Genomic DNA, 26979 nt, shown 5'->3' with positions numbered 1-26979 from the left:
TCGTGAGTTTTATAAGGTGTCATCTGTTAGATGAGCGATATCTTATTGTCACCCTTTCAACAGGTGGAGGTAGTTTAGATGTGCAATATTTTAAAATAACAGTGTATTTTTACAAATATTATAAAAAAAAACTCTCATTCCTTATACGATGCAAGCCGTCAAGCAAGGATTCCACGGTCTTGGTGCATCCTCTTTGCAGTCCGCCCATGATCTTTTACGATCAAAATCTCTTAGACCGGATGTATGTACATTGGAGCCACTTTTTTGTATAGATAATATTTTGTCATCTATGCTGCTTACTCTTCAGTATTCATGATGTTAAATAATTGTGGGCCACACTAATAATCTAATAAGGTAAAATCATGAATCTTCTTATATAAGGTCTTTCGTTGACAAAATTAAGATTGTTCAAGCAAATGGATACACCCCGCTTTCAGTAAGAACAAAAATAAGCCAAGCACTGTGCCTGTATTATTATTATTATTTTGTGTACAACGGTATTTTTTCACAATATGCGTAACATGCCCTTATATATATATATATATGTATATATATATATACATATATATATATATATATATATCCATACATATATATATAAAAAGAAAAGAAAGAAAGGAAAGAGAAAAAGAAACAAAAAGGAGATAAAGAAAACTCCCCCTCACTGGGCCGGCCTCAGCCCCCTCCTCTCTTGTTCTCTCTCGCTGGGCCGAACACGGATGAACTACTCCATCACCATCCTGCAAATGTCGTCCCAGCTGCACCCATCCTTGTAGTACAGGTCGTCGTTCGGTGCGGTGGGGCTACTAAGCACGCCGTGATGGGATGCTGCCATCGCCGGCGATGGCAGAGGGGCTGTGGCCGCCGCATGCAGCACGCTACTGTTCCATTGCCCCTGAAACTGCTGGCTGTAGCCATAGTCGTTGTTCACGTTGCTATTCACCGGAGCCTGCGGCGCCGGCAGGCCGTTCATGTACTCGTCCCCAGTGTCCGACTCGAGGCTTCCGGTGATGGAGCTCGAATCGGGCTGCGCCACGGCCATCGTGTCGGCGACCCGCTGCGGCTGCTTCTTGTAGGTGATGCTCCTCCTGAATATCCAGCAGATAGTCCATACTTCCTGCATTTTTCAGGCACAAGTTCAGTTCGGTCACACTGAAATTCAGACGAGAGAGAGAGAGAGAGGAGAGAGAGAGAGAGCATGGACGTACCGCTTCTTGCATGCTCGGCGAGGAGTTGGCGCTTTCGGGGCGCGGCGGAAGGCGCTCGGGCGCGTGTCCGTGGGCGAGCAGTCGCTAGACAAGGAGACAACAGGCCACATCGCCCTCGGATTCGCGGAGATCTCCCGACGCCTCGAGGCCCTTCCAGACGCCGTGCAGGAGCTGGCGACCCGGGAGGGGCGTGTTCTGGTCCAAGGAGTGGCCGAGACTCCACCTTCCCATTGGAGCCTGCCCGACTGGGCGTGGTTGAGGCGAAGGAAGCTGCCGCCCGGGAAGCCGTCCGCGACGTCGCTGCCGAGGTGGCGGCGTGTTTTGTGCGGGAGTCGGAGGCGGAACCGAGCGGCGACGGCAGTAGCGATGTGTCCTCTCCTTCACCTGAGCCTGTAGATAGTTAGGTTTTTTGTTTTTGGAATGTTGTAAATATGAGAGTGATCCCCTCCTGAACGGTTCCTTTTAAATGTAATAGAAACCACTCTTGGGATCGAAACTCCGCTCTGTGTTTGCTCTTTTATGTTGTTTTGCTTTTTTCTTGATGTCCCGAGAGGCACTGGCCGGACAGAGCCCGACCCTCTTCCCCTGAGAGTTAGGTTGCCCCGACCACTCATCGTTCGAGTAGTGGGACCACCCGAGCGTCCAGCCCCCGAGCCCTCGCGAGTCCGTAGTAACTGAGTCAAAGAGACACAGACACGAACTTCCTTGCTCGGGAAACAAGTCCATCCAGCACGATGCACGCCACGATCAGTGAACACTTTCCACCCTTCCACCTCTCAAACAAGCAGACAAGAGACACGTGCGGGCGGAAACGCGACCAAAAGTCCCCACGGTTTGGTGGTGTCCAGGGTAGGACTGACCAGACTGAGCACCAACAGCCCGTCCCTGGGGCCTAGGCGGTCCCGACCACTCTTTGTTCAAGTGGTAGGACTATCTGAGAACCCCAGAGACTCGGTAGTGCTCGGGGTACTGCCAAGCCGGCCGGACACCACGGCCACCATAAAGGACCTAGGTCAGCCATCGTTGCTTGTACGGTACACCGACTACTGTTTGTTTTTGTCGTTCCGGAAAAGCGAGCACGTGGGTAGGATTTTGCTCACGAGGAGACCATCTCGCCGAACAAATTAGCATGCGAGGGTCCCGAGGATGACTCGGGAACAATATTTTATTGCATATATATGAAAGTAAATTCATATAATTTTAGTGACTCACCGGGTAGCTGTCAATCTTCCGGCCGACCGATCCAGGAGGGGGTAGATGCCCCGAGCTCGGGGTGCCCAGGAACCTAGGTTCCCTTGTGCAGAGCGCTTGAGCCCCCAGGACATCCTTTCAGCACCCGAGTACTGGAAACCCGGTGACAGAACCAGGGACTAGGCGGTCCTGACCACTCATGTTCGAGCGGTAGGAATACCCGAGGACCCCGTAGGTTCGAGCAGCACCCTGGGCACTAAGGCCCTTGTAGTCAGCCTGCTTGGTTCTTGATCATTGATTTGTAAGCTTAAGAAATAGGCAAAGATTCTTTGCTTGGCGCGCTTTGTTAGTGCGATACTTATTATAGACTGCTCTCGTTTTTGACCCGAGACCTCTCGAATACCCGGACCAGCGAAGTGTACAGACAGAGGCATAGCCAAGAGGTCCAATGGTTCGGTGGTGCCCAGGGCAAGACTGACCAGGCCGAGCACCGACAGCCCGCCCCTGGGGTCTAGGCGGTCCCGACCACTCTTTGCTCAAGCGGTACGATTACCCGAGAACCCCAGAGGCTCGGTAGTGCTCGGGGCACTGCCATATAGCCGGGCACCACAACCTACGACAATAGACTTAGGTCAGCAGCTACTATCTGCACGCATACCAATCGGGATTCATTTTATCAACGGGAAAAATGAGAGAGTGTATTTTTCTCGCACGAATCGAGCATCTCACCAAACAGATTAAACATATGGATTCCAGAGAGAAAACTCGGAATAGAGTGTATATTGACAATTTGTACAGAAGTGCTAACTTACATGTGTGGTGGCAGCGCCCGACCAACTTGGGCAGGGGGGAGGCCCCTGGCTGGGTTGGCCCGAGCATGAACATGCCGACGTAGGGATAAAACTTGCGCAGATGCTCGATGTTCCATGCGTTTGGGAGAGGTTGCCCATCCTCCGTAGCCAGATGAAACGAGCCTTGTCGCGGGGCACTAGTTACAATGAAGGGGCCTTCCCACATAGTGGAGAGTTTATTCTTTCCTTCGCGCGTTTGAGAGCGTCGGAGGATCCCCAACATCGAGTGGCTGGGCCTGGATATGGCGCTGATGATAGCGCCGTAGGCTCTGCTGGTATCTAGCGGCTTGGACGGTGGCTCGTCGCCGACGCTCCTCCAGGTGATCGACGTCGTCGCGTCTTCGTTGTTCTTGTTCGCCTTCTAAGCAGGCATTCACTCGGGGGGAGCCGAGGGTGAGCTCGGAGGGGAGGACAGCCTTGGCGCTGTAGACGAGGAAGACTGGCGTCTCCCCAGTGGCGCGGCTTGGCGTGGTCCGGTTGGCCCATAACACAGCAGGCACCTCATCGATCCACCCTTTCCCATGCTTTGCTAGCACGTCGTAGGTCCGGGTTTTGAGCCCCTTCAGTATCTCGGCATTGGCACGCTCGACTTGCCCATTGCTCCAAGAATGAGCAACAGATGCGAAGCAAAACTTGATGTCGAGGTCCTCGCAGTAGTCTCCGAACAGAGCACTTGTGAACTGGGTGCTATTGTCGGTGATGATCCTGTTCAGGACGCCGAAGCGACTTGTGATACCGCGAATGAATTGGATCGCCGTCTTCTTGGTAACCTTGACAACTGGGACCACCTCCGACCAGTTGGTGAACTTGTCGATGGCGACATAGAGGTACTCATAGCCCCTAATTGCTCGGGGGAATGGACTCAGGATGTCCAGCCCCCAGACTGCGAAGGGCCATGACAAGGAGATGGTATGGAGAGCCTGAGGTGGCTGATGAATCTGCTTTGCGTGGAACTGGCACGCCCTGCAGCGCCGAACCAACTCGGAAGCGTCTTGGAGGGTTGTAGGCCAGTAGAAGCCTTGCCAAAAGGCCTTCCCGACCAGCGTGCGGAACGATGCATGGCCACCGCACTTGCCCTCATGGATCTCAACGAGGAGCTCACTACCTTCTGCCCGGGTGATACATTTCAGGAGGACACCATCCGTGCCGCATCGGTAGAGATCCCCATCTACTATGGCATAGCGTTTGGACTGCCATGAAATCCTCACCGCAGAGGCATCATCCTCGGGAAGGATGTTTTCTTTCAAGTATCCTCGGATCTCGTCGATCCACGAGGCATCTTGAGAACCACCGGCAAGCGCAGTGCACTCACCGGGCGGCGGCACCCTGACGAGACCTCCCACTGACGGTGCTGCCTGGGTTCTCTCAACTAGGCTCGAGGATTCCTGTCGGTGAATCGGGAACCAGGGGTCCCCGAATCCCAAGGCCAGGCCAGTAATTCGCCATGTGGCGCCATCCCACAGGGATCATCTCCGAGAGGTAAAAAAGACTAAGTCCCGGGAGAGGGCGCTCGGGGGCCACGATCAGTGGCTCCCGGGTACCCAGATTCCCCAATGACCTGTGAAGACCAAGTAACCAGGAAGGGAGTACTCGGGGAGGTGAACAGTGACCCCCGAGCACCTAAGACCCCCAATGACCAAAAGAACCGAGTGCCGGGAGAGAGTGCTCGGGGCTGTGAACAGTGGCCCCCGGGCACTCGGTTCCCCAAGGACCCAAGGAAGGTAGTTCTGGGAGAGAGTGCTCGGGGATGTGAGCAGCGGCCCCCGAGCACTCGGTTCCCCGAGGATCTGAACAGTCAATTCCAGGAGAGAGTGCTCGGGGATCCGAACAGTCAATTCCAGGAGAGAGTGCTCGGGGAGGTGAACAGTGACCCCTGGGCACTAGGTTCTCCGAGGGTCAAGAGAGGGTGTTTTTCGGGAAAGAGTGCTCCGGGAGGTGAACAGTGACCCCCGAGCACCCGGTTCCCCGATGGCCCAAGAAGCCCTTCGTCAGTGGCCCCCACCGGGGTCCAGCGATGAGGTGTCAGCCAGTGAAAGGTCCGATGCCGCATTTAAGAGCGCGCGTGGCCTGTCACCTCCAACTGCTCCCACCACGCTCGATATCAGTTCCTGCCATATTCTGGCAGAAGGGCGTGGGGACATTTAATGCACGGGTCCCATCCCGTGTCATCCGGCGCGCCTCAGGATAGCATCGCGAGGCCCGAGGCGCCCCGTCTGCCGCCCTGCTGTGGCAGGCGTACAAGACAAAACGGGCACGCCGGGCTGCTCCACTACTGCCCGGTGGGCCCTCTCCACGGCACCCGTTGCCATCACCATTATGACGACTGAAGACCGGGCGGGGGGTGCGTTTTTAACCCCCCGTCACTTCGCACAAAGGCCATGATGATTGCCTTTTTCATTTATGGCACCTTGGAACTCGTGCCCTCCCTTTCGAGTCACACTACCACCGGCGGGTATTTAAGGCAGCCAGTCGGCATGGACGAGAAGAAAAAAAAAGGAAGAGAGAAAATCCCAGACAGAGAGAGAGACAAGTTGAAGATAACAGAAGAACTCAGAGCAGAGGGTGCTCGAACTCTCAGGCATTTTTTGCTCAGAAATCGAAGAACACCTTCGTACAAGCATAGAGCCCAAGAACAAGGAGCCCGAAGCTCAAGGATAGACAGACATTCTTGTAACCAGCAACATCCCTGAGAGACATTCTCAGGACATTTATATCATCCACACAAGAGTAGGGTATTACGCTCAGTGCGGCCCGAAACTGTCTAAAATTCCTCCAGTGCATTTACTGCATCCGGCATTGGATCATTCCACCCCTCCTGCCATCGTATTTACGTCCATTTATTTCTCCAGCAAACATATTCAGAATCATCCCCCTGGCCGAATCTCTAAAAAGGGGTCCCTTAGGATCCCTGCGATAGGAGTTCACCCTCCGACAGTTCCCCTTTGCCCTGGTCGGCAGGCAGGACGGATGGCCGTGTGAGCCTTTCTTCAAAGGCACCAGCTGAGATGAGTGCCCGGACAGATGCCAGGTGGGAGAGGTCATCAGCCAGAGTGTTATCGCGGTGAGGTATATGCCGCAGCTCCAGACCGTCAAAGTGCCGCTCCAGCCTTCTGACTTCTGCCACGTATGCCGCCATCTGAGGATCCGCGCACTGGTATTCCTTGGAAACTTGGTTGACCACCAGCTGGGAGTCTCCTTTGACCAGCAGCTACCAGATCCCGAGACCCACCGCTGCATAGAGGCCAGCGATGAGGCCCTTATATTCCGCCATGTTGTTGGTTGCTCGGAAATGCAACTGCACGACGAATCGGAGTACTTCACCCATTGGGGAGGTGAGCACCACTCCAGCCTCTGCGCCTTTCAATGTGAGGGAGCCGTCAAAGTGCATGATCCAGTACCCGGGCCCGTCTTGCCCGGGATTCGCGAAAATCTCTTCATTGTCGATCTCGGGGACCGGCGTCCACTCTGCCACAAAGTCAGATGGAGCCTGGCTCTTGATTGCTTGGCGGCTGATGAAGTGCAGGTCGAGTTCTGCGAGCTTGACTGCCCACTTGACGATACGCCCAGTGCCTTCTCAATTTCGGAGGATCGGCGCCAGTGGGTATGACCGAGAACTTGTGCGCCTGGAAGTAGTGGCGCAACATCCTGGAAGCGACGAGCATGGCATAAAGCATCTTCTGGGCTTGAGGGTATCTTGTCTTGGCGTCTTGAAGGACTTCACTGATGAAGTACACCAGTCGTTGTATATGGTGGGCCTGGCAGGCAGCCTCGCCCGAGGACTTGTCATAGCCCTCGAGCTCGGCGCAGTGGTCGGGGCCGGCCGAGGTCTCGGGCTCGACTCCCTGGTCGGGAGGAGCCCCGAAACCCGTAGACTGCTCGGGGGCGGCCGGGAGCTCGGACCCAGCATCTTGCCCTGAGCACTCATAACGCTCCACCACCAGAACCACGCTCACGATCTGAGGAGTGGCCGAGACGTAGAGCAATAAAGGCTCGCCCTCAGAGGGGGCCACCAGCACTAGCGGTGAGGTGAGATACTTCTTCAAATCTTGGAAGGCCTGCTCGGCCTCCGATATCTAGTCAAAATGATCGGTCTTCTTCAGTAGTTTGAAGAGCAGGAACCCTCGTTCCTCGAGTTTGGAGATGAAGCGCCCCACGAGATGTTGGACCTCCTTGAGCCAGGCCTGGGGATGCATCTGCTCAATGGCCGGGATCTTCTCCGGATTGGCTTCGATTCCTCGGCTGGAAACCAAGAAATCAAGGATCTTGCCCGCGGGCACCCCGAAGACGCACTTCTCGGGGTTGAGCTTCTGACGGGTAGTGCGGAGACTATTGAAAGTCTCGGCTAAGTCTTCCAGCAGGGTGACGCAGTCTCGGGACTTGACAACGAGGTCGTCGACGTAAGCTTCAACGTTGCAGCAAACCTGCGTATCAAGGGTCATGCGCACGGCCCGCTGGAATGATGATCCATTGTTGCACAAACCAAAAGACATTGACACATAGCAATAGGTCCCACCGGGGTAGTAAAAGATGTTTTTTCTTCGTCCTGTTTGGCCATACGAATTTGGTGATAACCTGAATTTGCATCTAAAAAACACAAAAGATCACATCCCGCAGTGGAATCTACAATCTGATCTATACGGGGTAAAGGAAAAGGATCTTTTGGACAAGCCTTGTTTAGGTTGGTGTAGTCGACACACATCCGCAGCTTGCAGTTGGCCTTCGGGATGACGACTGGGTTTGCCAACCACTCTGGGTGAAGGACCTCTCGGATGAAGCCGGCGTCGAGGAGCTTGCTGACTTGCTCCCGGATGAATTCCTGATGCTCGAGCGTCTGCCGCCGGACCTTCTGCCTCACCGGTCGTGCGTCTGGTCGCACAGCAATGTGGTGCTCGATCACCTCCCTAGGGATCCCGGGCATATCGGACGGCTGCCATGCAAACACATCAACGTTATCTCGGAGGAAGGCGACGAGCGTGCTTTCCTATTTGTCGCCCAGGTCACCGCCGATCCGGATGACTTGGGACGAGTCTTCGCCCACCACGACCTCCTTCGTGGGGATGGAGGCGTCAGCGGCGAGTCGGGCTTTGGATGAAGAGGGTCCTGGGCTCCCTGGATGTCCTTTGACCTCGGCCCGAGCAAAGACCAAGGCCGAGTAGAGCTGCTCGGTGCAGGAGATGGCGCTGCTGGTCTCGGCGGGCATGGAGATGGGGCCTGCAGGGCCCGGTATCTTAGCCGTGAGGTAGGCGTAGTGCGTGACCACCATGAACCGGGCGAGCGTCGGGCGCCCAAGGATGGCGTTGTAGGGGCGAGGGACTTCCGCGACATCAAAGACGACATTCTCCTTTCGAAAGTTGTCCCGGTTCCCAAAAGTGATGGGCAGCTCGACCTGCCCGAGGGGCAATGTGTGCCTCGGCGTCACCCCGTAAAAGGGGAGCGACGGCTTTAGGCGCCTTGAAGGCACCTACAGTTTCTTAAAGGCCTCCTGGGATAGGAGGTTTAGTCCTGCAACCCCATCGATCAGCACTCTGCTAACCTTCACATTGCAGATGGTGGGGGACACTACCAGAGGTAGTCGCCCCACGCCTGTAGTACTCGCGAGGTGGTCCACCAGACTGAAGGTGATCGGGGTCTCCGACCACTTCAGAGGCCTTACGGCCGCAGTGCTCGGGATAGCCAAGCACACCTCACGCCGCATTGTCTTGACGCAGCGACGAGAGGAGGGCATGTATTCGCCTCCGTCGATGAAAGCGACAGTGTGCTCGGGCTCTTGGAACCCGAGTTCTTGGTTTTCGGGGGCAGCTTTGTTGTCACCACCCCTGCGGTGCTCCTCATGCTCCTTCTGGCGTTGCTCGACGAGCCCTTTTACCGACCGGCACTCGGTGAGGTCGTGCCAGTTAGTTTGGTGGATCTCGCACCACTTTCCCGGTTCGGGCCTCGCGGAAGCGGGCTTCTTGTCGACAGCCGCCCGGCATGCCGGCCTGTGGGTAGGACCCTCTGCCGGCACGACAGGGGCAGCGTCGCACTTCATTCTCCTTTTCTTTTCCCACCTTACAGAGCGGGAAGGACCTGCCTTGTTGGCAGCGAGTTGCTAAGGGTGCGGGACATGCCACACCTGAGCCTTCGCCACCTTGGCGCACTTGTCGGCCAACGCGAAGAGCTCTGCGGTGGTCTCGACCTCATGTGTACCTAGCTTTTCAAGCATCCGCTCGTCGTGAACGCCCTAGCGGAATGCAACGATGATGGCATGGGGGGTAATCCGCGAGATGGTGTTGCGGACCTGGCTGAAGCGCTGTATGAAGCACCTCAGCGTCTCCCCCTCTTGCTGCTTCACAGCATGGATGTCGCACTCCAAGATGGGGCGCGTGAAAGTGCCTTAAAAATTGGCCACAAATTAGTGGCATAGATCATCCCAGGAGCTAATAGATCCTGGAGGTAAGTTCATAAGCCAGGAGTGGGCAGAACCCCTCAAGGCTACATGAAAATAATTGGCCATAACCTTATCACTGGCACCCGCCACTTGGACGGCGGTGGTGTAGATCTGGAAGAACTCGACGGGGTTGATGGACCCGTCGTACTTCTCTGGTAGCTCTGGCCAAAACTTCATGGGTCAGTTGACCTGACGGAGCTCCCTGGTGAATGCACGGCAGCCCGTGTCGTATCCCACGGCGCCAGCAGCACCGTTGGGGGTGAACACCGACGCGCCGGGTAACCCCAGCGGTCGCGGGCCGGCATAGAGGAAGCCTTGTCCTCTGCCTCGACCTCGCGCCGGGACTCCCGGTGGAGCTCAAGAGTGACGCGCGCATCCTCGACAGCCCTCTGCTCGTTGTGGTGTAAGCGGAGGTCCTGCGCTCCTGTAGTGACCAGGGGGGCGGTGCTCCGCCTGGAGGCTCCCCGGCTGATTCTGCCGCCACTCGAGGATGGACTGGCCTTGGTCACGCCGTGGTGGGAGGTGGCACGGGAGCTTTCGGCCAGCACTTGCCGGTGAGCCGTGCCCACCAAGGCGGCCACCTCCTGCAGCCAATGGCCTTCTGGGGTTTCCCCCGCTGCCTGGACAGGTGGGTGCCTAAAAAGTGCTTGCGCCTCAAGCAAAGCGCTCCCAGGGCTGGCGTCTCCAAAGGCGAGCCTGCGTCATAACGGTGCCCGACGCTGTCCGGACGTGGATCTTGTGGTAGGGCCCACCTGCGACGGCGGCGGCAGCTCTGCTGGGCCCAACATCATTGTCCCCAAGGGAGGGGGCGCCGTACGGGCCGACCGCTGCTGCTGCTGAGGAACAGCAGAAATTGGGGCCTCCTAAGCGATGGGCCTCCACCTCTTCGCTCGAGTTGGAGCTGGTGCGTTGGAGACGATGTCCACCTGCCATCTTTTCTGCAGAAAACAAAGCGGATTCAGGGATGCAACCCCCCTACCTGGTGCGCCAGCTATCGGAGGATGAACTCCTCAAGCGGGGATCCGGAGGAACCCCCTTTGAGATTCTACCGGGGGGATGATTCTGAATCTACCTCGTACGTGAATTAAATGAGAGTATATGGGAGATGCAAGTGGGACGGATGATCGGATGCTAGTGGAGTAAATGCTCGAGGGATTTTAGACAGGTTCATGCCGCATGAAGTGTAATACCATACTGTATGCTATAAATGCTCTGGGAATGCCTCTCTGTGGATCTCTTGCGTTACAAGTATTTTTGTCTAAGTCTAGAGCTTCGGTCTTGCTTCGAGCTTCGTGTGTCCTGACTTCGTTAACTTGTCTGCCGTCCGTCGTCCTCCCTCTTCTCCGGGGTGTGCTCCCCTTTTTATATCCCGTCGGGGCGGCTTAGCGTGCCCAGAAAGGAGGGCACGAGTCCCCATGAGCCATAAATGGAAAGCAACCATCATGGGGTTGCAGTTTGATGTTACGGGGTATTGAAAAGTGCGTCCCTAACCGGTCTTGTTGCTCATTACGCGTGGCTTTAGCCGTTTGTAGGAGGGGGGCCCACCGAGCAGCCGCCGAACCACCCCGCATACCCGCTCGGTTAGAGCGGGCCTGACACAGTAGGGGGGCAGGCGATAAGCCTCAAGCCCAGCGACGATATCCCCAAGCTGCGCAGGATGACGTCCGAGGGGATCCGTCATATTAAATGCCCCCACGCCTCCCTGACGGGCAGTGGCAGGGACTGACAACAGGCGTGGGGGAGTGGTTGGAACGACAGGCCATGCTCCCTCTTAAATGTAGCATCGAGCCTCTCACCAATTGACACCTCACCGCTGAGCCCTTGTGGGGTCCACTGACAAGGGGCTTCTCAGGTCCTAGGGAAACTCTGGGTGCTCGGGGACTACTGTTCATAGCCCCGAGCGCCCTCTCCCAGATATGTCTTTTTCTGGTCCTTGGGGAACTCGGGTACTCGGGGACCACTGTTCATGGCTCCAAGCGTCCTCTCACAGAACTATGTCTTCTCGGGTCCTTGGGGAACTCAGGTACTCGGGGACCACTGTTTATGGCCCCGAGCGTCCTCTCCCGGAACTGCCTTCTCGGGTCCTCGGGGAACTCGGGTACTCGGGGACCACTATTCGTGGCCCCGAGCGCCCTCTCCCGGAACTGCCTTATCAGGTCATCGGGGAACTCAGGTACTCGGGGACCACTGTTCATGGCCCCGAGCACCCTCTCCCAGAACTGCCTTCTCGGGTCATCAGGGAAATAGTCCCCGAGGGAAGGCGCCACGTGGCATTCTGCTGTCCTGATCTCGGGACTCGGGGACCCCTGGTTCCTATGTCACCAACAGGGGTGATGATTTGGATCATCATGATGATGAACCTGCAAACAGCCAGGTTCCTTTGGCCCCAACAACAGACAATGATCAGCCTCAGACGGGCACATCACCCCAGGTCCTTAACGCCCCCCAGTCTTACCATCTCCTGAACATCAGCAGGAGGTTGGTCGCTTCAAGTACGCAATTGCTAAGAGGATCATCCTTCTACAAGAGGCCCTCATTCACCCTCCAACCACAGATCTAGCTACCTCACTCAGTAAGGATTGGATTAACTCGACGGTTGACTTAACAAAGGAGATCATTCAATAAGCCGAGAACTCTCATCTGGCTCTAGCTGAAAATAGTACTAATCGGGGCAAGATAGATAATCTCCCGTCGTAAGATGCATCAGGCCCGAAGAGGCGTAACAATAGAAACAAGGCTTCCTAGGATGATAATCAGGTAAACAACCGCTACCGAACCTCATCGGTCAAATGTCATTCGATCAATGACTTGCGTCAGGTCATCGATGACCGGTGAAGGCACCCAAGAGCTTCTGAAGAGGCTTCATCCACCCCTCATCGATCTAATCAAGGAACGTCCCAACATCTATCAAATTAGGATTGATCTCTAATCATTGTGGGAAAGACTCTTAGGGATGCTAGAACCAAGCAAGACATCATCAACGAATGTCTGACCTTCTCTCCAGATCTACAGAATGTAAGCTAGCCAGTAAGGTTCCATCCTAGGACGATCAAGAAATACAATGGAAGTACGAATCCCGTTGAGTTTCTCTAGATCTACAGCATGGCCATCCAGATGGCTGGTGAGGATAAGAAGGTAACACCGAATTATCTCCCTATAGCCCTTGAAGGAGTAGCCAGGACATGATTGACCAATCTATCGTCAGGGACCATCTACTCGTGGGAGCAGCTTTGCGACGTGTTCCGAGCTAACTTCTATGGTACGTATGTTTGCCTCGACACAAAAAAATATCCACTGTTGCGAACAAATAGGGAACAAAACCTTGCGCGAGTTTGTGCGCCGCTTCATCAATACCCGGAACACCATGCCCAAAATTAGTGACTATGATGTCATCCAGACGTTCACTCAAGGGGTTAAGAGCCAGTGTTGTGTTGAAGACATCACTAGAAAGGAGCCTGAAATGTTAAAGAGCTAATACAAATTGTCGATAAGTTTTCTAGGGTCGAGGATGCACTCCTCCACATCAAGAAGAAAACTCAGGGCATCAAACGTCCTCAAACCAGGCTCAGCAGCGAGAAGGTCCAGAGCGCAATAAAAACACCAAAGGAGGTAAGGGCAAGAAAGCTAAATCTGAAGAAGATTTTGCATATCTGCTCGACGTTAGTCCTAACTAGTGCTCCGGTCCTTCCCAGGACAGAAGCTTTACACCAGGCTCCGGCGAACGAGATGGAAAGCCTTGGTGTGACTTTTACCAAACCGACAACCACAACATTTATGAGTGTCGCCTGTAGAAAAAGTTGGTCAAAGCGGAAGTTGAAAAAGTGGCCAAGAGAAAGAAGATCCAGTGCGTGACCCAATGCAGCGACTTCGACTTAGATGGTAGTGAGGACGATACGGACCCGATGTCTTTCCAGCCGAACGAGAGGACGATCGACCACATGTTCGGTGGTTTCACACCCTACGAGTTCAAACGGCAGTACAAGATGGTGACCCGAGAAGTCTTAGTTGTCATCCCTAAGGGTCATCAGGTCGTTAAGTGGTCGGACACTGAAATTTCTTTCGGCTAAGAAAATTGCCCTGATAACTTTGTATGGCCAGGACGCTTCCCGATAGTGATCGAGCCCATGATAAACAATTGCAAGGTTACCCGAGTCCTTATCGATGAAGAGAGTTCCTTAAACATCCATTTCGCTAACGCACTTGAAGGAATGCAGATCTCTCGGTCTGCTATCAAATCGGTTACTTAAGCCTTCCATGGCATAATATATGGATCTTCGGTTACCCCCATCGGCCAGATATCGCTATCCTACCTTCAGGAAGCATGGCAACTTCCCGACAAAGAAAATTCTGTTCGACATGGTCAATAGTAGGAAAACCTACTATTGCCAAATTTATAGCATCCACACATTACATTTATCAGTGCGTGAAGATCCTGAGACCTGAGGGAGTCGTCACCGTCCGGGGTTGTCCCAAGGTAGGTCACCGATGCGACAAGTGGAGTTTCAACATGGCAGTTCAACACCAACCAAGCAAGGAACCCAAGAGCTCAACGATCAAGGTGGATAAGAAGCATCACTCGTGATCGTGATCACAACGTCTCGAGATGCAAACCCAGAAACCCGGGGGCTCGGCTTCACGACCTGTTCAGAGCCCATGAAATAGCGCTTACACTACCCCAAAGTAATAAGGGTAACTGCTTATCGGCTTAATCTAGTATGTGTCATTTAGGTTTAAAACAATAAGTCTACATAGCTCGTGGGCCGTCAAGAGTTTTTTTTTAAGTTCTAAGTGTAAGTCCTATGAGTAACTTCTCATTATAATAAAGATCATATTGTTTAGGAAGTCAATCGACTTTCTTTTCTGTCATACTTATCTTTTCACGCATCTTCATGCCTGACAAATAGGGTAAGTCGCTTCTCGGATCCTTCATCCCAAACGCGCACCTAGGGCGGCGAAAAGTTTGTCTCGTGCATTAGTTTGCAATTCACCGTCACCAGCAACAATTACCTTCCTAGATTTGATATAAGTCAGTTTACATCCAACCAAAATTGCAAATTCATAATCCAAAAAGGAATCAGTACTACCACTATCTAGCAAGGCCACAACTCTCTTGCCATTTATACGAGTAACCAGAGAGAAAGTAGATGGACTATTAGTACCAACTTCAACATTAGCTGAAATGCAAGAGTTGTCAAGGTCCTTCAGAAATCTTTTGTTCAGTCACAATAGGACTGCTAGGTGCAGTATTATACCCTCCATTGTTGTCATCACCATTTTCTGAACAACCCATCTCTTGTTCTCCTTCTAATAATAGGGCTTGTAGTCTACTCTTCACCTTACACTTATGTTGAGGTGTCCATGGCTCTTGACAATACCAACACTTGTTTCTATCTTTACTAGCCCTTTCATGATTGTGAACTCCTACAACCTGGCTTACAGACCTAACCTTCCCGTTTTGATTAAAGACAAGCTTACCAGCTGGTATTGTTCTCTTGTGCTAATTGGCTTGTTCCGTGTGATTGGCATACCAATAGGTTTCCAGCAGATTCCCAGGCTGATAACAAGTAACTTGATGCTAAATATGATTTTTAAGATCTCCAATAAAATAGCTCAAATAAAATTGTTCCTGAATGTATGGATGTTCTCTTTTGAGTTGAGCCGTACACTCTTCAAATTTATCCACATATTGGAATACAGTTCTCTCCTGCCTAAGGTTCTGAAATTTGGAAACAGCTTCATGAATTCCCATGGCAGCAAATCTATCCTGTATCATCCTACAGAATTGGTCCCAAGATATCAATTATCAGGGCACACCCAATCCAACAAACCAGTTTTCAGCCTTGCTAGTCATGTGTGCAGTAGTCAGATTTACCCACTGATCATAAGGAGTACATGTGAGTTCAAAAAAATCTTTCAGTGTCTAACCCATGCTGATGGATTACCCCCTCCAAACAAAGGTATCTCTAACCTGGCCCCCTTAAGAACAGCTTTAGCATAAGGTGGATTGGAACCATATACATGGATATTTCGGTTATGATCTACTAACTGGATTCTTTATTTGGAGACTGACCCCTAGACAATCTGTTGTTAGCACCCAAACCATAAGGATTGTACTGGGGTAGGCAAGGATATCTACCCACACCCATAGATCTCACAACTGGGACAATAGGTTGATGATGAATAGGCATATTACTAGGAATAGGCTCTAAGAGAGTGCCTAACTCCAACTACTGATGTTACTGTAGGAACATTAGCAATCCTAGGAGCATGTGTTTGTAAGTTACCATTACTTCGATGAAAGACGAGTTCTCCTATCTGCAGATTTCCCCCATGTGCCTCACTAATTTGAACTGGCCTAGCTCCAGCTTCATTTCGCATCAGCAACAACCCATTGATTTCAGCTAAATCCAACTTCAGAGATTGCAGATCCGCCAGCTCCTTCCTGATATCATCCACCTCCCTCCTCCAGGGTTCTTTGCTGCTTGACGCCATCACAATCAACTGATTGGAAGAACACATCGAGTCTGCAAGGACAGCCGAGGATTGATTTATATGCCTCACAGATGTCTATCATTGCTTGGATTGGAGATCGACACCAGGGATTTTACACACGAACTAGTCTGAAACCTTAGCCTGAATCCAACCCCCGCCGTCTTCACTGTGAGGATATCAATTCGACCGCCTCAGGATTTCACATGCAAACCAAGCTGCGCAACCTGAGCGGCCGATTCGACTCTTCACCACTTCGATACGAGGAGCCAGAGGCTCTGATACCTTTGTCAGACCCCAAATGTTCAGAGGCTGACAACGATCGTGCAAGAACACGAACCGGAATCGATAAATCGAAATCGCCACATAGAATTGGGGGAAACTAACCAGAACCCTAATTACTCTAAGAATATACTAGAAGACATCAAAATTTGTCTCGTCCTTCTCTCATTCATCTGGAGGCTTATATACCCGCCCCAAAAGTGCAATTACCAGTTTATTACATTAGCGCCATGATTAAGACATGCTTAGCTACTTTAAGATACCGCTTACATGCTTAATCACGCGATAAAAGTAAATTTAATAGCCACCGTTAGATGCCTTATCAACGGACGCCAGCAACTCTATTCCCGCGAGAGTGAAGTCGGAGAAGCGCTACGCTCCCCGCCAGTTTCTATCTGCTATAGCCTCCTAACACAAGAGCTATCTGACAAAACTGAATGTTTCTTCAGTCTAAAACTCCAATCCTGACACGGTTGCTTCTGGAGACGGAGGAAGAAGATAGGGCAAGAGAGTGGTGGAGGAGCTGTGAGAGACGAGCAAGAAGACGACAGAGAAGAGTAGTGTTTTTGTTTGGTAGGCAACAGAGTGGTGGTGGGCCGGATGCAGAATGCCAATGGGAGCCTAGGAGTAGCCAGAGTTAATCATATATTTTTTAAAAACAAGCAGCAGGGGTTAATCTTTTTCTAAAAAAGAAACAAGAAGCAAGGATTAATCTTTTTTTTAAAAAAAACACAAGCAGCAGGAGTTAATCTGTCCATTCCTGAAGACGCTCTCGGTTCTCGCGTGCACACATGACAGCGAAACAATCAGTGGTTTATTAAGAGTACCTCTAGATTTTTTTTTTTTGGCGATTTAGTAAGTTCTTCGTCACCCTATTTTGTCTGCAGTTGATCCCTTCTCCTCTTGGGATCAGTGGCCGCTTCCTTGTCAGATTTCAGTAGTTACCAACGCACTCAAGAGCAAGCACCAGTTCTTGATCTACTTCAACCTCCACCTGCAAAGTAGAAACAAAAGAACAGACAGAACATGTCTACGTTCGTACGATATGACCATCCAAAATGGCTTAGCATTTTCTCCAATCCTAACTAGCTAGTTTACAATAAAACAGATCACATGTGCCAACTAAGACTATCTCTTCACCTACTTAAAATCTCTTACTTAAAAAATCTCTATTTCATTTATAGCTGATTTGTTCTGTCTTACCCGCTCGTTGTTCGTCTCATCGAGAAGCAAATTGTATAAGATCTTATTCTAAATATCTTCTCTTTTATGATAATACGTGTTTACTTCCTCTCTCTTCTCTTTAGCTCAGTCATTAAATCACAAGATTGTTAATATAGATAGTGTTTCGCGGATTCGAAACTAGCATTCAAATTGTGTAACTTTGAATATGAATATATGCGGGCGTGCCAGTATACGCAATGTATACGAAAGACAGGAGACAATGTAATGAAATTGTAAACTTTATTAATTCGTGTCGAATTCATAAAGTACACTTTCAATTACAAAGTTTTACTCCACAACACACACGCTATCTGAATTATGATTTCTTCGGCGATTGCTTCGTCTTGGTTCCCGTGGCCTCGTGAGGTTCTCTGGTTAATTACGCCTATCCTCGGGCTACCTCCGATTAAGTGCGCTGGCGGTCGTCATACCGAGGTCATCTCCGAATCTGCAAGGCTGTAGTCACACACAACAAAGACCAAATAAAGTGATAATGTTAGAAATAAAATGAAGTAGAGTACGGGATAACAGTCTAGCATGAGCCTTTTTTTTTTACTGTTTATGTATCCCGGGTCATCATTAGCCACGTAGGTCTCAGAATTGTGTTTATATGAAGAGGTAGGCTAGGAGCGCGGCACGACATGTAGCTTCGACCGGAAGTAGCAGCGTGGCCACAACCGAGAGCTCCGACGCCATGCTCGACTCACTAGCTCCTCTTCAGGCCTTGGACTTGTCTTCATCGGTCGTCTCCGAAGGCAACACACCAGAAAGGCGAGGGTGACCATTGTTTGGGCCACGCAGGCTCCAGCTACAAAGGTGATAATCTGGTTAGCCACAAAGGCGGCGATAAGCCATATAGGCAAAAGGGCAATCACCTTTCTTTTATGCTGGTTGCTTATAAATATCAGGGAGGGTAATGTAGCCATAGCATCAACCGACAATAACCAAGGCAGGGCAAGATCAGCAGCATAAGCAAGATTGAGCCACTGTCAGCATATCCAGTACCATCAACACCAAACTAACAGCAATGACTTTCTCATATAACAAACACCAGGGACAATGATGAAGCTAACAGAGATCATGAATCGATCATGAACAAGTAATCGTAGAGCACCAATATGATTGAGATATCACCAACATGTGTCAAGCAAGTATAGTCAATCAATAGATGGAGTGACCATGAAGATCATAGCTGATTGACAACTACTCGGCACCAGAATAGCACCAGGCCAGCGCCCAAACAACACCGGGACAATACTGAGAAGGGGGGGGGGGGTCACATGCCAATGCCCACAACCGTTAAAAGATCAGACCACTCCTTAGTGAAACAAACTAGTAGCTAAACCATGATCAAACCGACTCAATGCTGAGCAATAGAACTCCATCAAGAACAATACAGAGAAAAGGGGCTGCGCGACATCAATTTACCGGCAGCTAGCCTGAACAACAAGAGATCCACGGCATGACGCCAGCACTGTAGAGGCTCGCCGACTTGGCCATGGCCAGGGGTCAACTGAGCATGGTGCGGCACCAACCGGCCTCCATGTCACAACAGCAATCATCTAGAGCACGAGCACGAGCGCGAAGAGCACCACAGCATGAAGGCCGGGGAGAAGCATAAGCGCAACATAACGATGAGCATGCACGGCACGATGGCTGACCAACATCACATACCATCACCATCAGACCTGGACCGGGGAATTAGAAGGAGGGGATCACAGCCAGGACTCACCTCAGAGGACGACGGCGTAAACAGAGCTAAAACCCATGGCAACAGAGACTGATTGGCCGGCGGAAAGGGTGCTGGTGTGGCAGCGGGATCCACCTACGCGGTGTTAGAGGTTGACGGTGCGTCCAGGAAGTGGCAGCGGCGATTTGTTGATGTAGCAGAGTCTCCGACCAACAATCTCCAATGATCCCCCCTCTCGGGCACCCTCTCCCTGCACCTTATATAGGCATGGCACGGGGTTCCCTCGTGAGGAGATAAGCTTGAAACCGCTAGGATTTGGGGGAGGAGATAAAGTCCAGGCTGTTAGGATTTGGGGAAAATCCGGAGACCGATTTCCATCCACCCAAATCCACTCGAAACGCACAGGATAGAGATAGAGGGGAGGGAGGGAACTCGGTTTGAGGCTGCTACCGTGGCGTGCGGGCTGGTGGCGCGCTCGGGAGCTTGGTCTTGATCGATGTGGAGGCGGCTCGGCTTGGTGCGACGCGTGTGAGAGCAGGCATGAGGAGGCGGGTCAGGGAGGGGGCGCCAGCTCGATTTGGCGACGCGCGCAGGAGAGGGGCAAGCGGGCGGCGCGGGTGAGGAAGAAGAACAGGGCTCGAGCCGGTACGGGGAGAAGAGGATAAGAGGCAGAGGAAGCCGGGCTGGGCCGGCCAAAGGAATGGGCCAGTCGAGGCCCCTTCCTTTCTTTTTTTCTCTTTTCTTTTGTTTCTTCTTTTCTTTTCCTTTTCCTTTCCGTTTCTTTTTTATTATGTATACGGGGAATTGCGCAAATATACGACAAAATACTGTTGTACAAATAGAGTCTCACGAGATTGTCCCACTTTACATGTGTGCTGCAACCAAGCCACGGCCCCAGCCCCCATCTGCGCTTCTTTGCTCTCCAGTTTCCCGAGACGCCGTCGCCTCCTCCTCCTTCGCGCCTGAGCCACGCCGGTGACACCACCCCCGCTCTCCTTCCGATCCCCCCTTCCCTGACCCCCTCACGCTCCTCGCCTCCTCCCCGCCGCCCAGTCGATTCCCCACACGACGCCTTGGCTGCGCTACCTCCTCGCCAAGGAAAAATTTATCGATAACAAAAATTTATCGGAGGTTAGCGATAAATAGAATTATCGGATTTATCAAAATTCTATCGGCGATAGATAAAAATTTTTGGACAAAATTTGAAAAAAAGCTGAATTTATCTAGAAAATCACATAGATTGCATCCAAATCATTTGACATAAAAAATAACACATAAATGAATTAGGATTGAAGGGGTGGTCTGGCGGCCTGCAGTCTGCGGACCGACGTTTTGTTGCTCACGTGTTAGATCCGAAAATCAAATGATGCCAAATTTTAAAATTACCAAAATTTTTGACCGATAAGTAAATTTACCGGCCCCACCGATAAACATGATTATCAAGTTTATCGATTTTTTTCGACGATAAATTTTTCACAGCTCCCCGCTGCCCCCTCCATGCCCGCCGCCGCCTCCCCGCCGACATCGCTCATCTCCTCCTCCTTCACCATAACCCCGACCGGCCCGCCGCCGCTTCGAAGGCACCTCCGCCCCCTCCCCCTCCTCCCGGTCTCCATCCCGGGCTCCGCCATGCCTCCCACTATTTGGATTTTTTCGATCTGATGTGCCCATTTATTCACATCTACACCAATGTCAGTGACGGACTCGGTGCCACAATGTTGAGTAGGCATCAGATTAGATTTTTCTTTTTTTCATTTTCTTTAGATAAATCGTGAAGTAGGCTACATACTAAATCAAAATTAAATCAGATCCTAAGATAATTCAAGACCCACCTAAACTATCCTTTAGATCCACCACTAACCAGTGCCACCTCACTTCCACTGGTCTCAGATCCAATCGGAACGCTGTCGCTGCCGCATCTCACCCCCTGTCATCCAAACACCTCTCCCCTCCCTTGACCCGGTGCTACTCATTCCTGGTATTGCCGGTTCCATTCTTGAAGCTGTTGATGAGGCTGGAAACAAGGAGCGAGTGTGGGTGCGCATCCTTGCTGCAGAGCATGAGTTCCGAGAGAAGCTATGGTCCAAGTTTGATGCCTCCACTGGTATGAGCAAGGTTCTTCTCCATCAGTTTGCATGTTACCATAATTTAGGTTGAATGGGCTATTATACTTTAAATTCGAACGTTATGAATTGTATTAATTTACTTTATTTACATGATTGGAAAAAAAAACAAAATGGTGTTAAATGTTGAACAAACAAAAATGAAGGCACGCTTACAAAAGTTGCATAGCCTTCAGAGGCAATGGTTATAAAATAATATCAACATCTTTTTTTTGGCTTGATAAGCAAAAGTACAAGTTTAGGTCTCTCCATCGTGTTTTTGTTCCTTCTGTTAGTAGAATCTTTCCTGTTTCCATGACATATGATATGAAGTTATTCTAATGGAGCAGGTAAAACGGTTTCTGTGAACGAGAAAGCAAGAATTGTCGTCCCTGATGATAGATATGGATTGTATGCCATTGATACATTAGATCCAGGCATGGTAAAAGCATTACTTCATTTATTTGGCTAAATCTCTATTGTTGTTTTGTTAATTTATTTAAGCTTCATGTCGAACAAGAAAGATTCTTGTTAAAATGGCCATTTTATTGATGGTTTTCTCTTTGCCCACTGTTGGCCAAACAACAATTTTTTAGTGCTATCTGGGACTTTGGAGGTTTTGAATTTGGACTTACACTGTAAGTTTAACCCCTAACTGCTGACATCATAATTTCTCTTGATACACAACATTGATGTCATGTAACTCTGTACCTCAACCTTTTTTCTCAAGTTATGTAGCAAGTTCCATTGTGCCATCTGAATATTATTTCACCTAAGTTTGAGTTATCAATTGAACTTAAAGTGAGTCTTCATCTTTTATGCAGGGAAAAAAAGATCGGGACTAGAAAATAGGTTGTTTGATAAGGAAATGGAGTAAGTCAGATCTATTTGAATTTTTGTAGCACTCGAAATTTTCTATCAGGCACATATTATGTAGCTTTTGGGGGCAAAAGGATGTTTTTTACTGGATCTGCAACAATTGTTTTTGCAAAGTTATCATTTCCTCTTTCGTTTTTTTCTTCCTTTGAGAAATCAAATAGCTATTCTTTAGAACTTTCTTTGTTTGAAGAGTCTTGAATCCTTGATTATTTTTCATGAGATGATATTTGGTCTTAGAATGTGACCTTCCTCTCAGCCCCTTACTCTCTCTGTCATCTCTTTATCTGCGCAAGATCTGATTGTGTCGGAGTCATATTTCTGTATTTACAAACACAACTAGCATGGCCAAGTGGACCGTAGCTCTTTCTGTAAACTTACCATATTGGTTTGTTGGACAATCCGCTTGCGTGTGTGCAGTTGACCAGAAGAAAAAAAAGATCATCAATTTCCCAGTTGGGTATCAGGAGGGATTGATACATTTCTGCTTCATTTGCTTACGGAAGTTTAATTTTTCAGCATCAATTTCGGATTAATAATTCATGTTCCAGTTAGTTAATAGAATCTGCTTAGTATAGCTATAAACCAGGATGCCTTCTGATCTGTTGATTTCCTGATTAGGTAGCTGATCTTCTCTTTCTTTTTTGATTTACAGTGACTCAGGTCATATTCTGCTAAGCCCATGTGATAGGGAGTTATTTAATGCTCATATGTCATATCCGATGGATTGTTAGGCCTCCCTCATGATGATTCTAACATTTTTGTTATTAACTTATTATCATGCTAATAAAGTTGGCTACATTTTGGGGGAAACATGTATAGTTTTTTTTATTAATGTTCGAGTCTTGAGTGCACAAGAAAGGAAGTTAGGAAAGGAGAACCCAACAAATATTAATTAAACAGTTGTAGGATCACTTGTATCTTAGAGTAATTTAAGTGTGCTATTCAGTTTGTCTATATTCAGTAAGAGAACAAGGAGCCTTCAGCTAGGGGGTAAGCCTTGCTTTGTGTGCTACCTGGAAAGTATTTTGTTTGCCCCTAACTTTTTTGTAAACATTCACAATAAGAGTTTTCAAGACTGGGTACAAGTGCAATTGGGATAGCTAGCTATCTTGAAATTTTTATTATTTAAACTTCCTGAGAAGCATGTCCACAACATGTTAGATAAAATGCCTGCCTAGATGGGCTGTAATTTTTTTATTGGATGAGAAGGGTCTCTCTGGCTTCAAGTACTTAAATCATTACAATTGACAAAACAGAATAAAACTGAGTGTAGGCAAATATCCAACACACTTATTTTACTGAGAGGCAGCCCTTAGTTCTCATATTCAAATAACACAATCTGGGTTTTCAAGAAGTGGATTGTTGAACATGTGTGCTGAAGATCGAATTGAGGATACCGTGATGCTAACGGTGGATTATCGACCCAACGGAAATAATAAAAAGCAAGGCAAAAGAGCCTTAGATGGTACAACAGAAATATATCAATTAAGTAAGGCCAGACATTAAATTGGAATATTATCAAGTAGAGATGACTTCATAATGAGGACCATGTTGTATGGCCCTCAAATGTAGCAACACAAATCTCGAATTATTTTTCCTTATGAATGTTGCAGTGGCATGAACAAGGCCTGCAATTATCGTACCCTGTTGGTCTACAGCTATGTAAAAATGTTAGGTTATTTTCCCTTGGTTTAGGATTGCTTCACAAAGATGGTACTGATTTCTTTCCCTTTTGATGTAGTTGTCTTGATTTTGATAGTTTTATTCAGATTAATTTATTTCTATGGTTAATTACTAAACTTATATCTACCATTGTTTCCTAGGTCAAGTTGTCAAGGGACACCGAGCATGACGACGATGGGGGCAGGCAATTCTCGTTTCTTCCCTTCTTCCCATGGTGGTGGATCCTTCTCTGGTGATTCAGTATTCAGAAATGGCATATGCTTGTTTGTTTCCCTGGCTCAAATAAATCAAGCCTCCAAGTTACCATTTGTATACAAGTTCCTGCATTCTTCAGCAGTTTGATCAATGTTTGGTGTTTGCATTTTGCAGTCTTCAGTCCTCTACTTCTGAGGTTAGAGGATATGGGATGCTATCATCAGTAACCTCCTTCAGAAGGGCCTTGTGAAAGCCGGAAAGTCAGTGTCACCTTGGTATTTTCAGCATAAACATCAGTTATTTCAGCAGATAAGTAAATCTGGGGTTCAGTTCTTTTATGCTTCCAAGTGTTGCATTTGCGTACTTCAGGTATTGCTCTCAGGTTGTTCAGCATGAGGCCTAGCTACATTCTTGCACTGTGAGAGCCACAAGGAGCGTCTCGGAGGTGCTGCCATGGTGAAATGCCTGAGTGATGCCGGGTTTTTCCTTGATCTATAACATCGAAGGCCTAGCAAACTAAAGTTCATTCTGGCTACCTGTTGATTGGAGCAAAATGTGATTCTTTTCAGGTGGGACTTTTCTGGGAACAACACCATAAGGCAGTTCTTTAGCGTTGCGGCGGAGGACTTCGATGTGGCCTTCGCCGCCATGGGGTTGCTCGTTGTCATTCTTTGTTTCGTTGCCATGGCACTGCTCCTACCCGTCGCCGTCCTGGTCCGGCTGCTGCGCTCGTGCCATGGGAAATGGCTTATCAGGGTATGGGGAATCGGCGAGTTGAGGTGGGTTTGGTGGTTTCATGATGAGATGGTGGCATGGGATTTGATGTTAGTTTCTTTAATGAAGGGATTTGGGGCTACGAGTTGTGCGTTGCTAGCCGGGAATTTTTAGTCGGGTTACATTTGTCGTTGGAGATTTTGTAGGATGTTAGCCTCGCCAATAATTACATTAATACATGATTTTTGTTTGGATCAGCGTGGATAAAATGTGTTTTTGTAAGAGTAGTGGTTTCGGTAACCCCAGATTATGAAACTGATTTCTGAAAATCTCCTAGCAGAGGTAGCCTGAAAACAGGGCATGCTTGTGATGTATTATCTCCAATCCTAAATAGATGTCTGGTTTTAGGAAACTGTGCAATCAAACTTTAAAATATTGGCTACTAATGAAAGTAGTTTTTTTTCCTAAGATTACAATTGTAGATTCACGCGCACACATCCAACAAACGCACGCTGTGCCCTAGCACTAGCCTACACTTGCAAATGCTTGCCATAAATCTATGACCACGCAAAGCGACAACGTGCCCTTTCCTGTTGGGGTGCACCAACCTGAAGTATTTAGATTTGTTACAAGTAAACAATATCAGTTATCCTTATTTAAAGTAGTTCCGTAGTATTGCTGTTCATTTTTAAATTTACACACATCATTGGAAAGGGAAACTGCAAAAGGCATGTATTAGGCCAATGCGGAATTAAGCGACAAATTAAGAGAATGGCGGTATAGTTTCAAATACGGAATTGTTATGACAGGTTGAATCATTCGGTTAGACAAATGAGCTTTTGTTCTTCTTAATAAATTCTATTTCAAATGGTTGCAACAACTATTCTTTATGATGGATTGTTAGAAATTTGGTGAGGGTTTAGGACATGCTATGTTCAAAAAGGGTTAAAAAAAAGCGAAGTTCGGTGCAAGAAGAAAAGTATAGTCTCATACATTCTATGATGTACATTATCTTTGACTAAGGTATATTTTTATATTACATTCTTTTTTTTAAGTGACATGTTATTACAAGTGACATGTTATTGTAATAACAGAACATGTAATCGAAATATTTAGATATTGTTGCAACACACATACATTATACTAGATATCATCTGATTATTTTATGTCAAACCCGGTATCATAGTTTACCTGCAGATGCCAAGGCATACACACACTTGGCTTCAACACCTGTGCTACTCTAGTCACTTTTAAGACGATGACAATATATATTATAATGTGAAAATATTCGGCTCTCGCTGCAACACACAGACACATAACTAGTTTAAAAAAAAACCTGATACATGTCTAACACCCAATATTTCTTCTTTTTTCTTTCTTATTTGAGATCTTGTGTCGGTAGGCCGGTCGGTTCATGAGTGCTCCATGACTGGCTGTCCTCGACTTCTCACGACCTCATAGCCATTTACATGTGCACAGAATTCTGCGATAATTCCATACACTTTGCACGTCGCAAATTTCACACCGATTTTGTGAAAATCTCTCTGGTGAGTGGGTGTCATCTTGATATGGTCTAAAAAGACGGCTGTGAAAAGACCACTAATCTCTACACTAATAATCCATAAACCATAGCAAGATTACGATATTAAGGAACTGCTTTTTGTTTACCCTTATAATTTTTAAATATCCATTATTAATCTGAAAACGTTTTCCACAAAAAGAACATATGAAACGTATTTTGATGGTCTCGCGAAAAAAAGTACTCCCTCTGGTTATAAATACATATCATTTTAGATAAGACACGATCTTTAATATATAGCTTTAACCACTATTTTATATTAAAATATATTTATAAAATATATTGAATTTACGATATTATGAAAACATTTTAAAGATAAATCTACCCATATAATTTTAAGATTTCTAAACTAAATATTTTGAAAACCATTATTAGTTAAAATTTAAAAATTTAACATATATTTTTCAAAATGACATATATTTATAACCGAAGGAAGTATTGATGCCCACAAATATAAAAGAATAA

General features: G+C 48.7%; 1 long non-coding RNA gene across 6 annotated transcripts; it reads left to right on the top strand.

Annotated features, from left to right (window-relative positions):
- Positions 1-21253: 21253 nt before the first annotated feature.
- On the top strand, positions 21254-25194 carry LOC133904362 (uncharacterized). 6 transcript variants are annotated; one of them, XR_009907468.1, is made up of 6 exons: positions 21254-21466; positions 21815-21906; positions 22061-22102; positions 22289-24496; positions 24591-24700; positions 24791-25194. It is a non-coding gene; the product is annotated as an uncharacterized LOC133904362 (long non-coding RNA). The 6 variants fall into 6 exon arrangements; XR_009907467.1 differs by lacking the exon at positions 24791-25194 and having other exon boundaries at positions 22289-24240; positions 24396-24773; XR_009907465.1 differs by lacking the exon at positions 24791-25194 and having other exon boundaries at positions 22289-24258; positions 24396-24773.
- The last annotated feature ends 1785 nt before the right edge of the window (positions 25195-26979 follow it).

The sequence above is a fragment of the Phragmites australis genome, chromosome 22 (genome assembly GCF_958298935.1).
Source record: "Phragmites australis chromosome 22, lpPhrAust1.1, whole genome shotgun sequence".
Classification (NCBI taxonomy): Eukaryota; Viridiplantae; Streptophyta; class Magnoliopsida; order Poales; family Poaceae; genus Phragmites; species Phragmites australis.
This window is presented reverse-complemented; position numbering and strand designations above follow the sequence as displayed.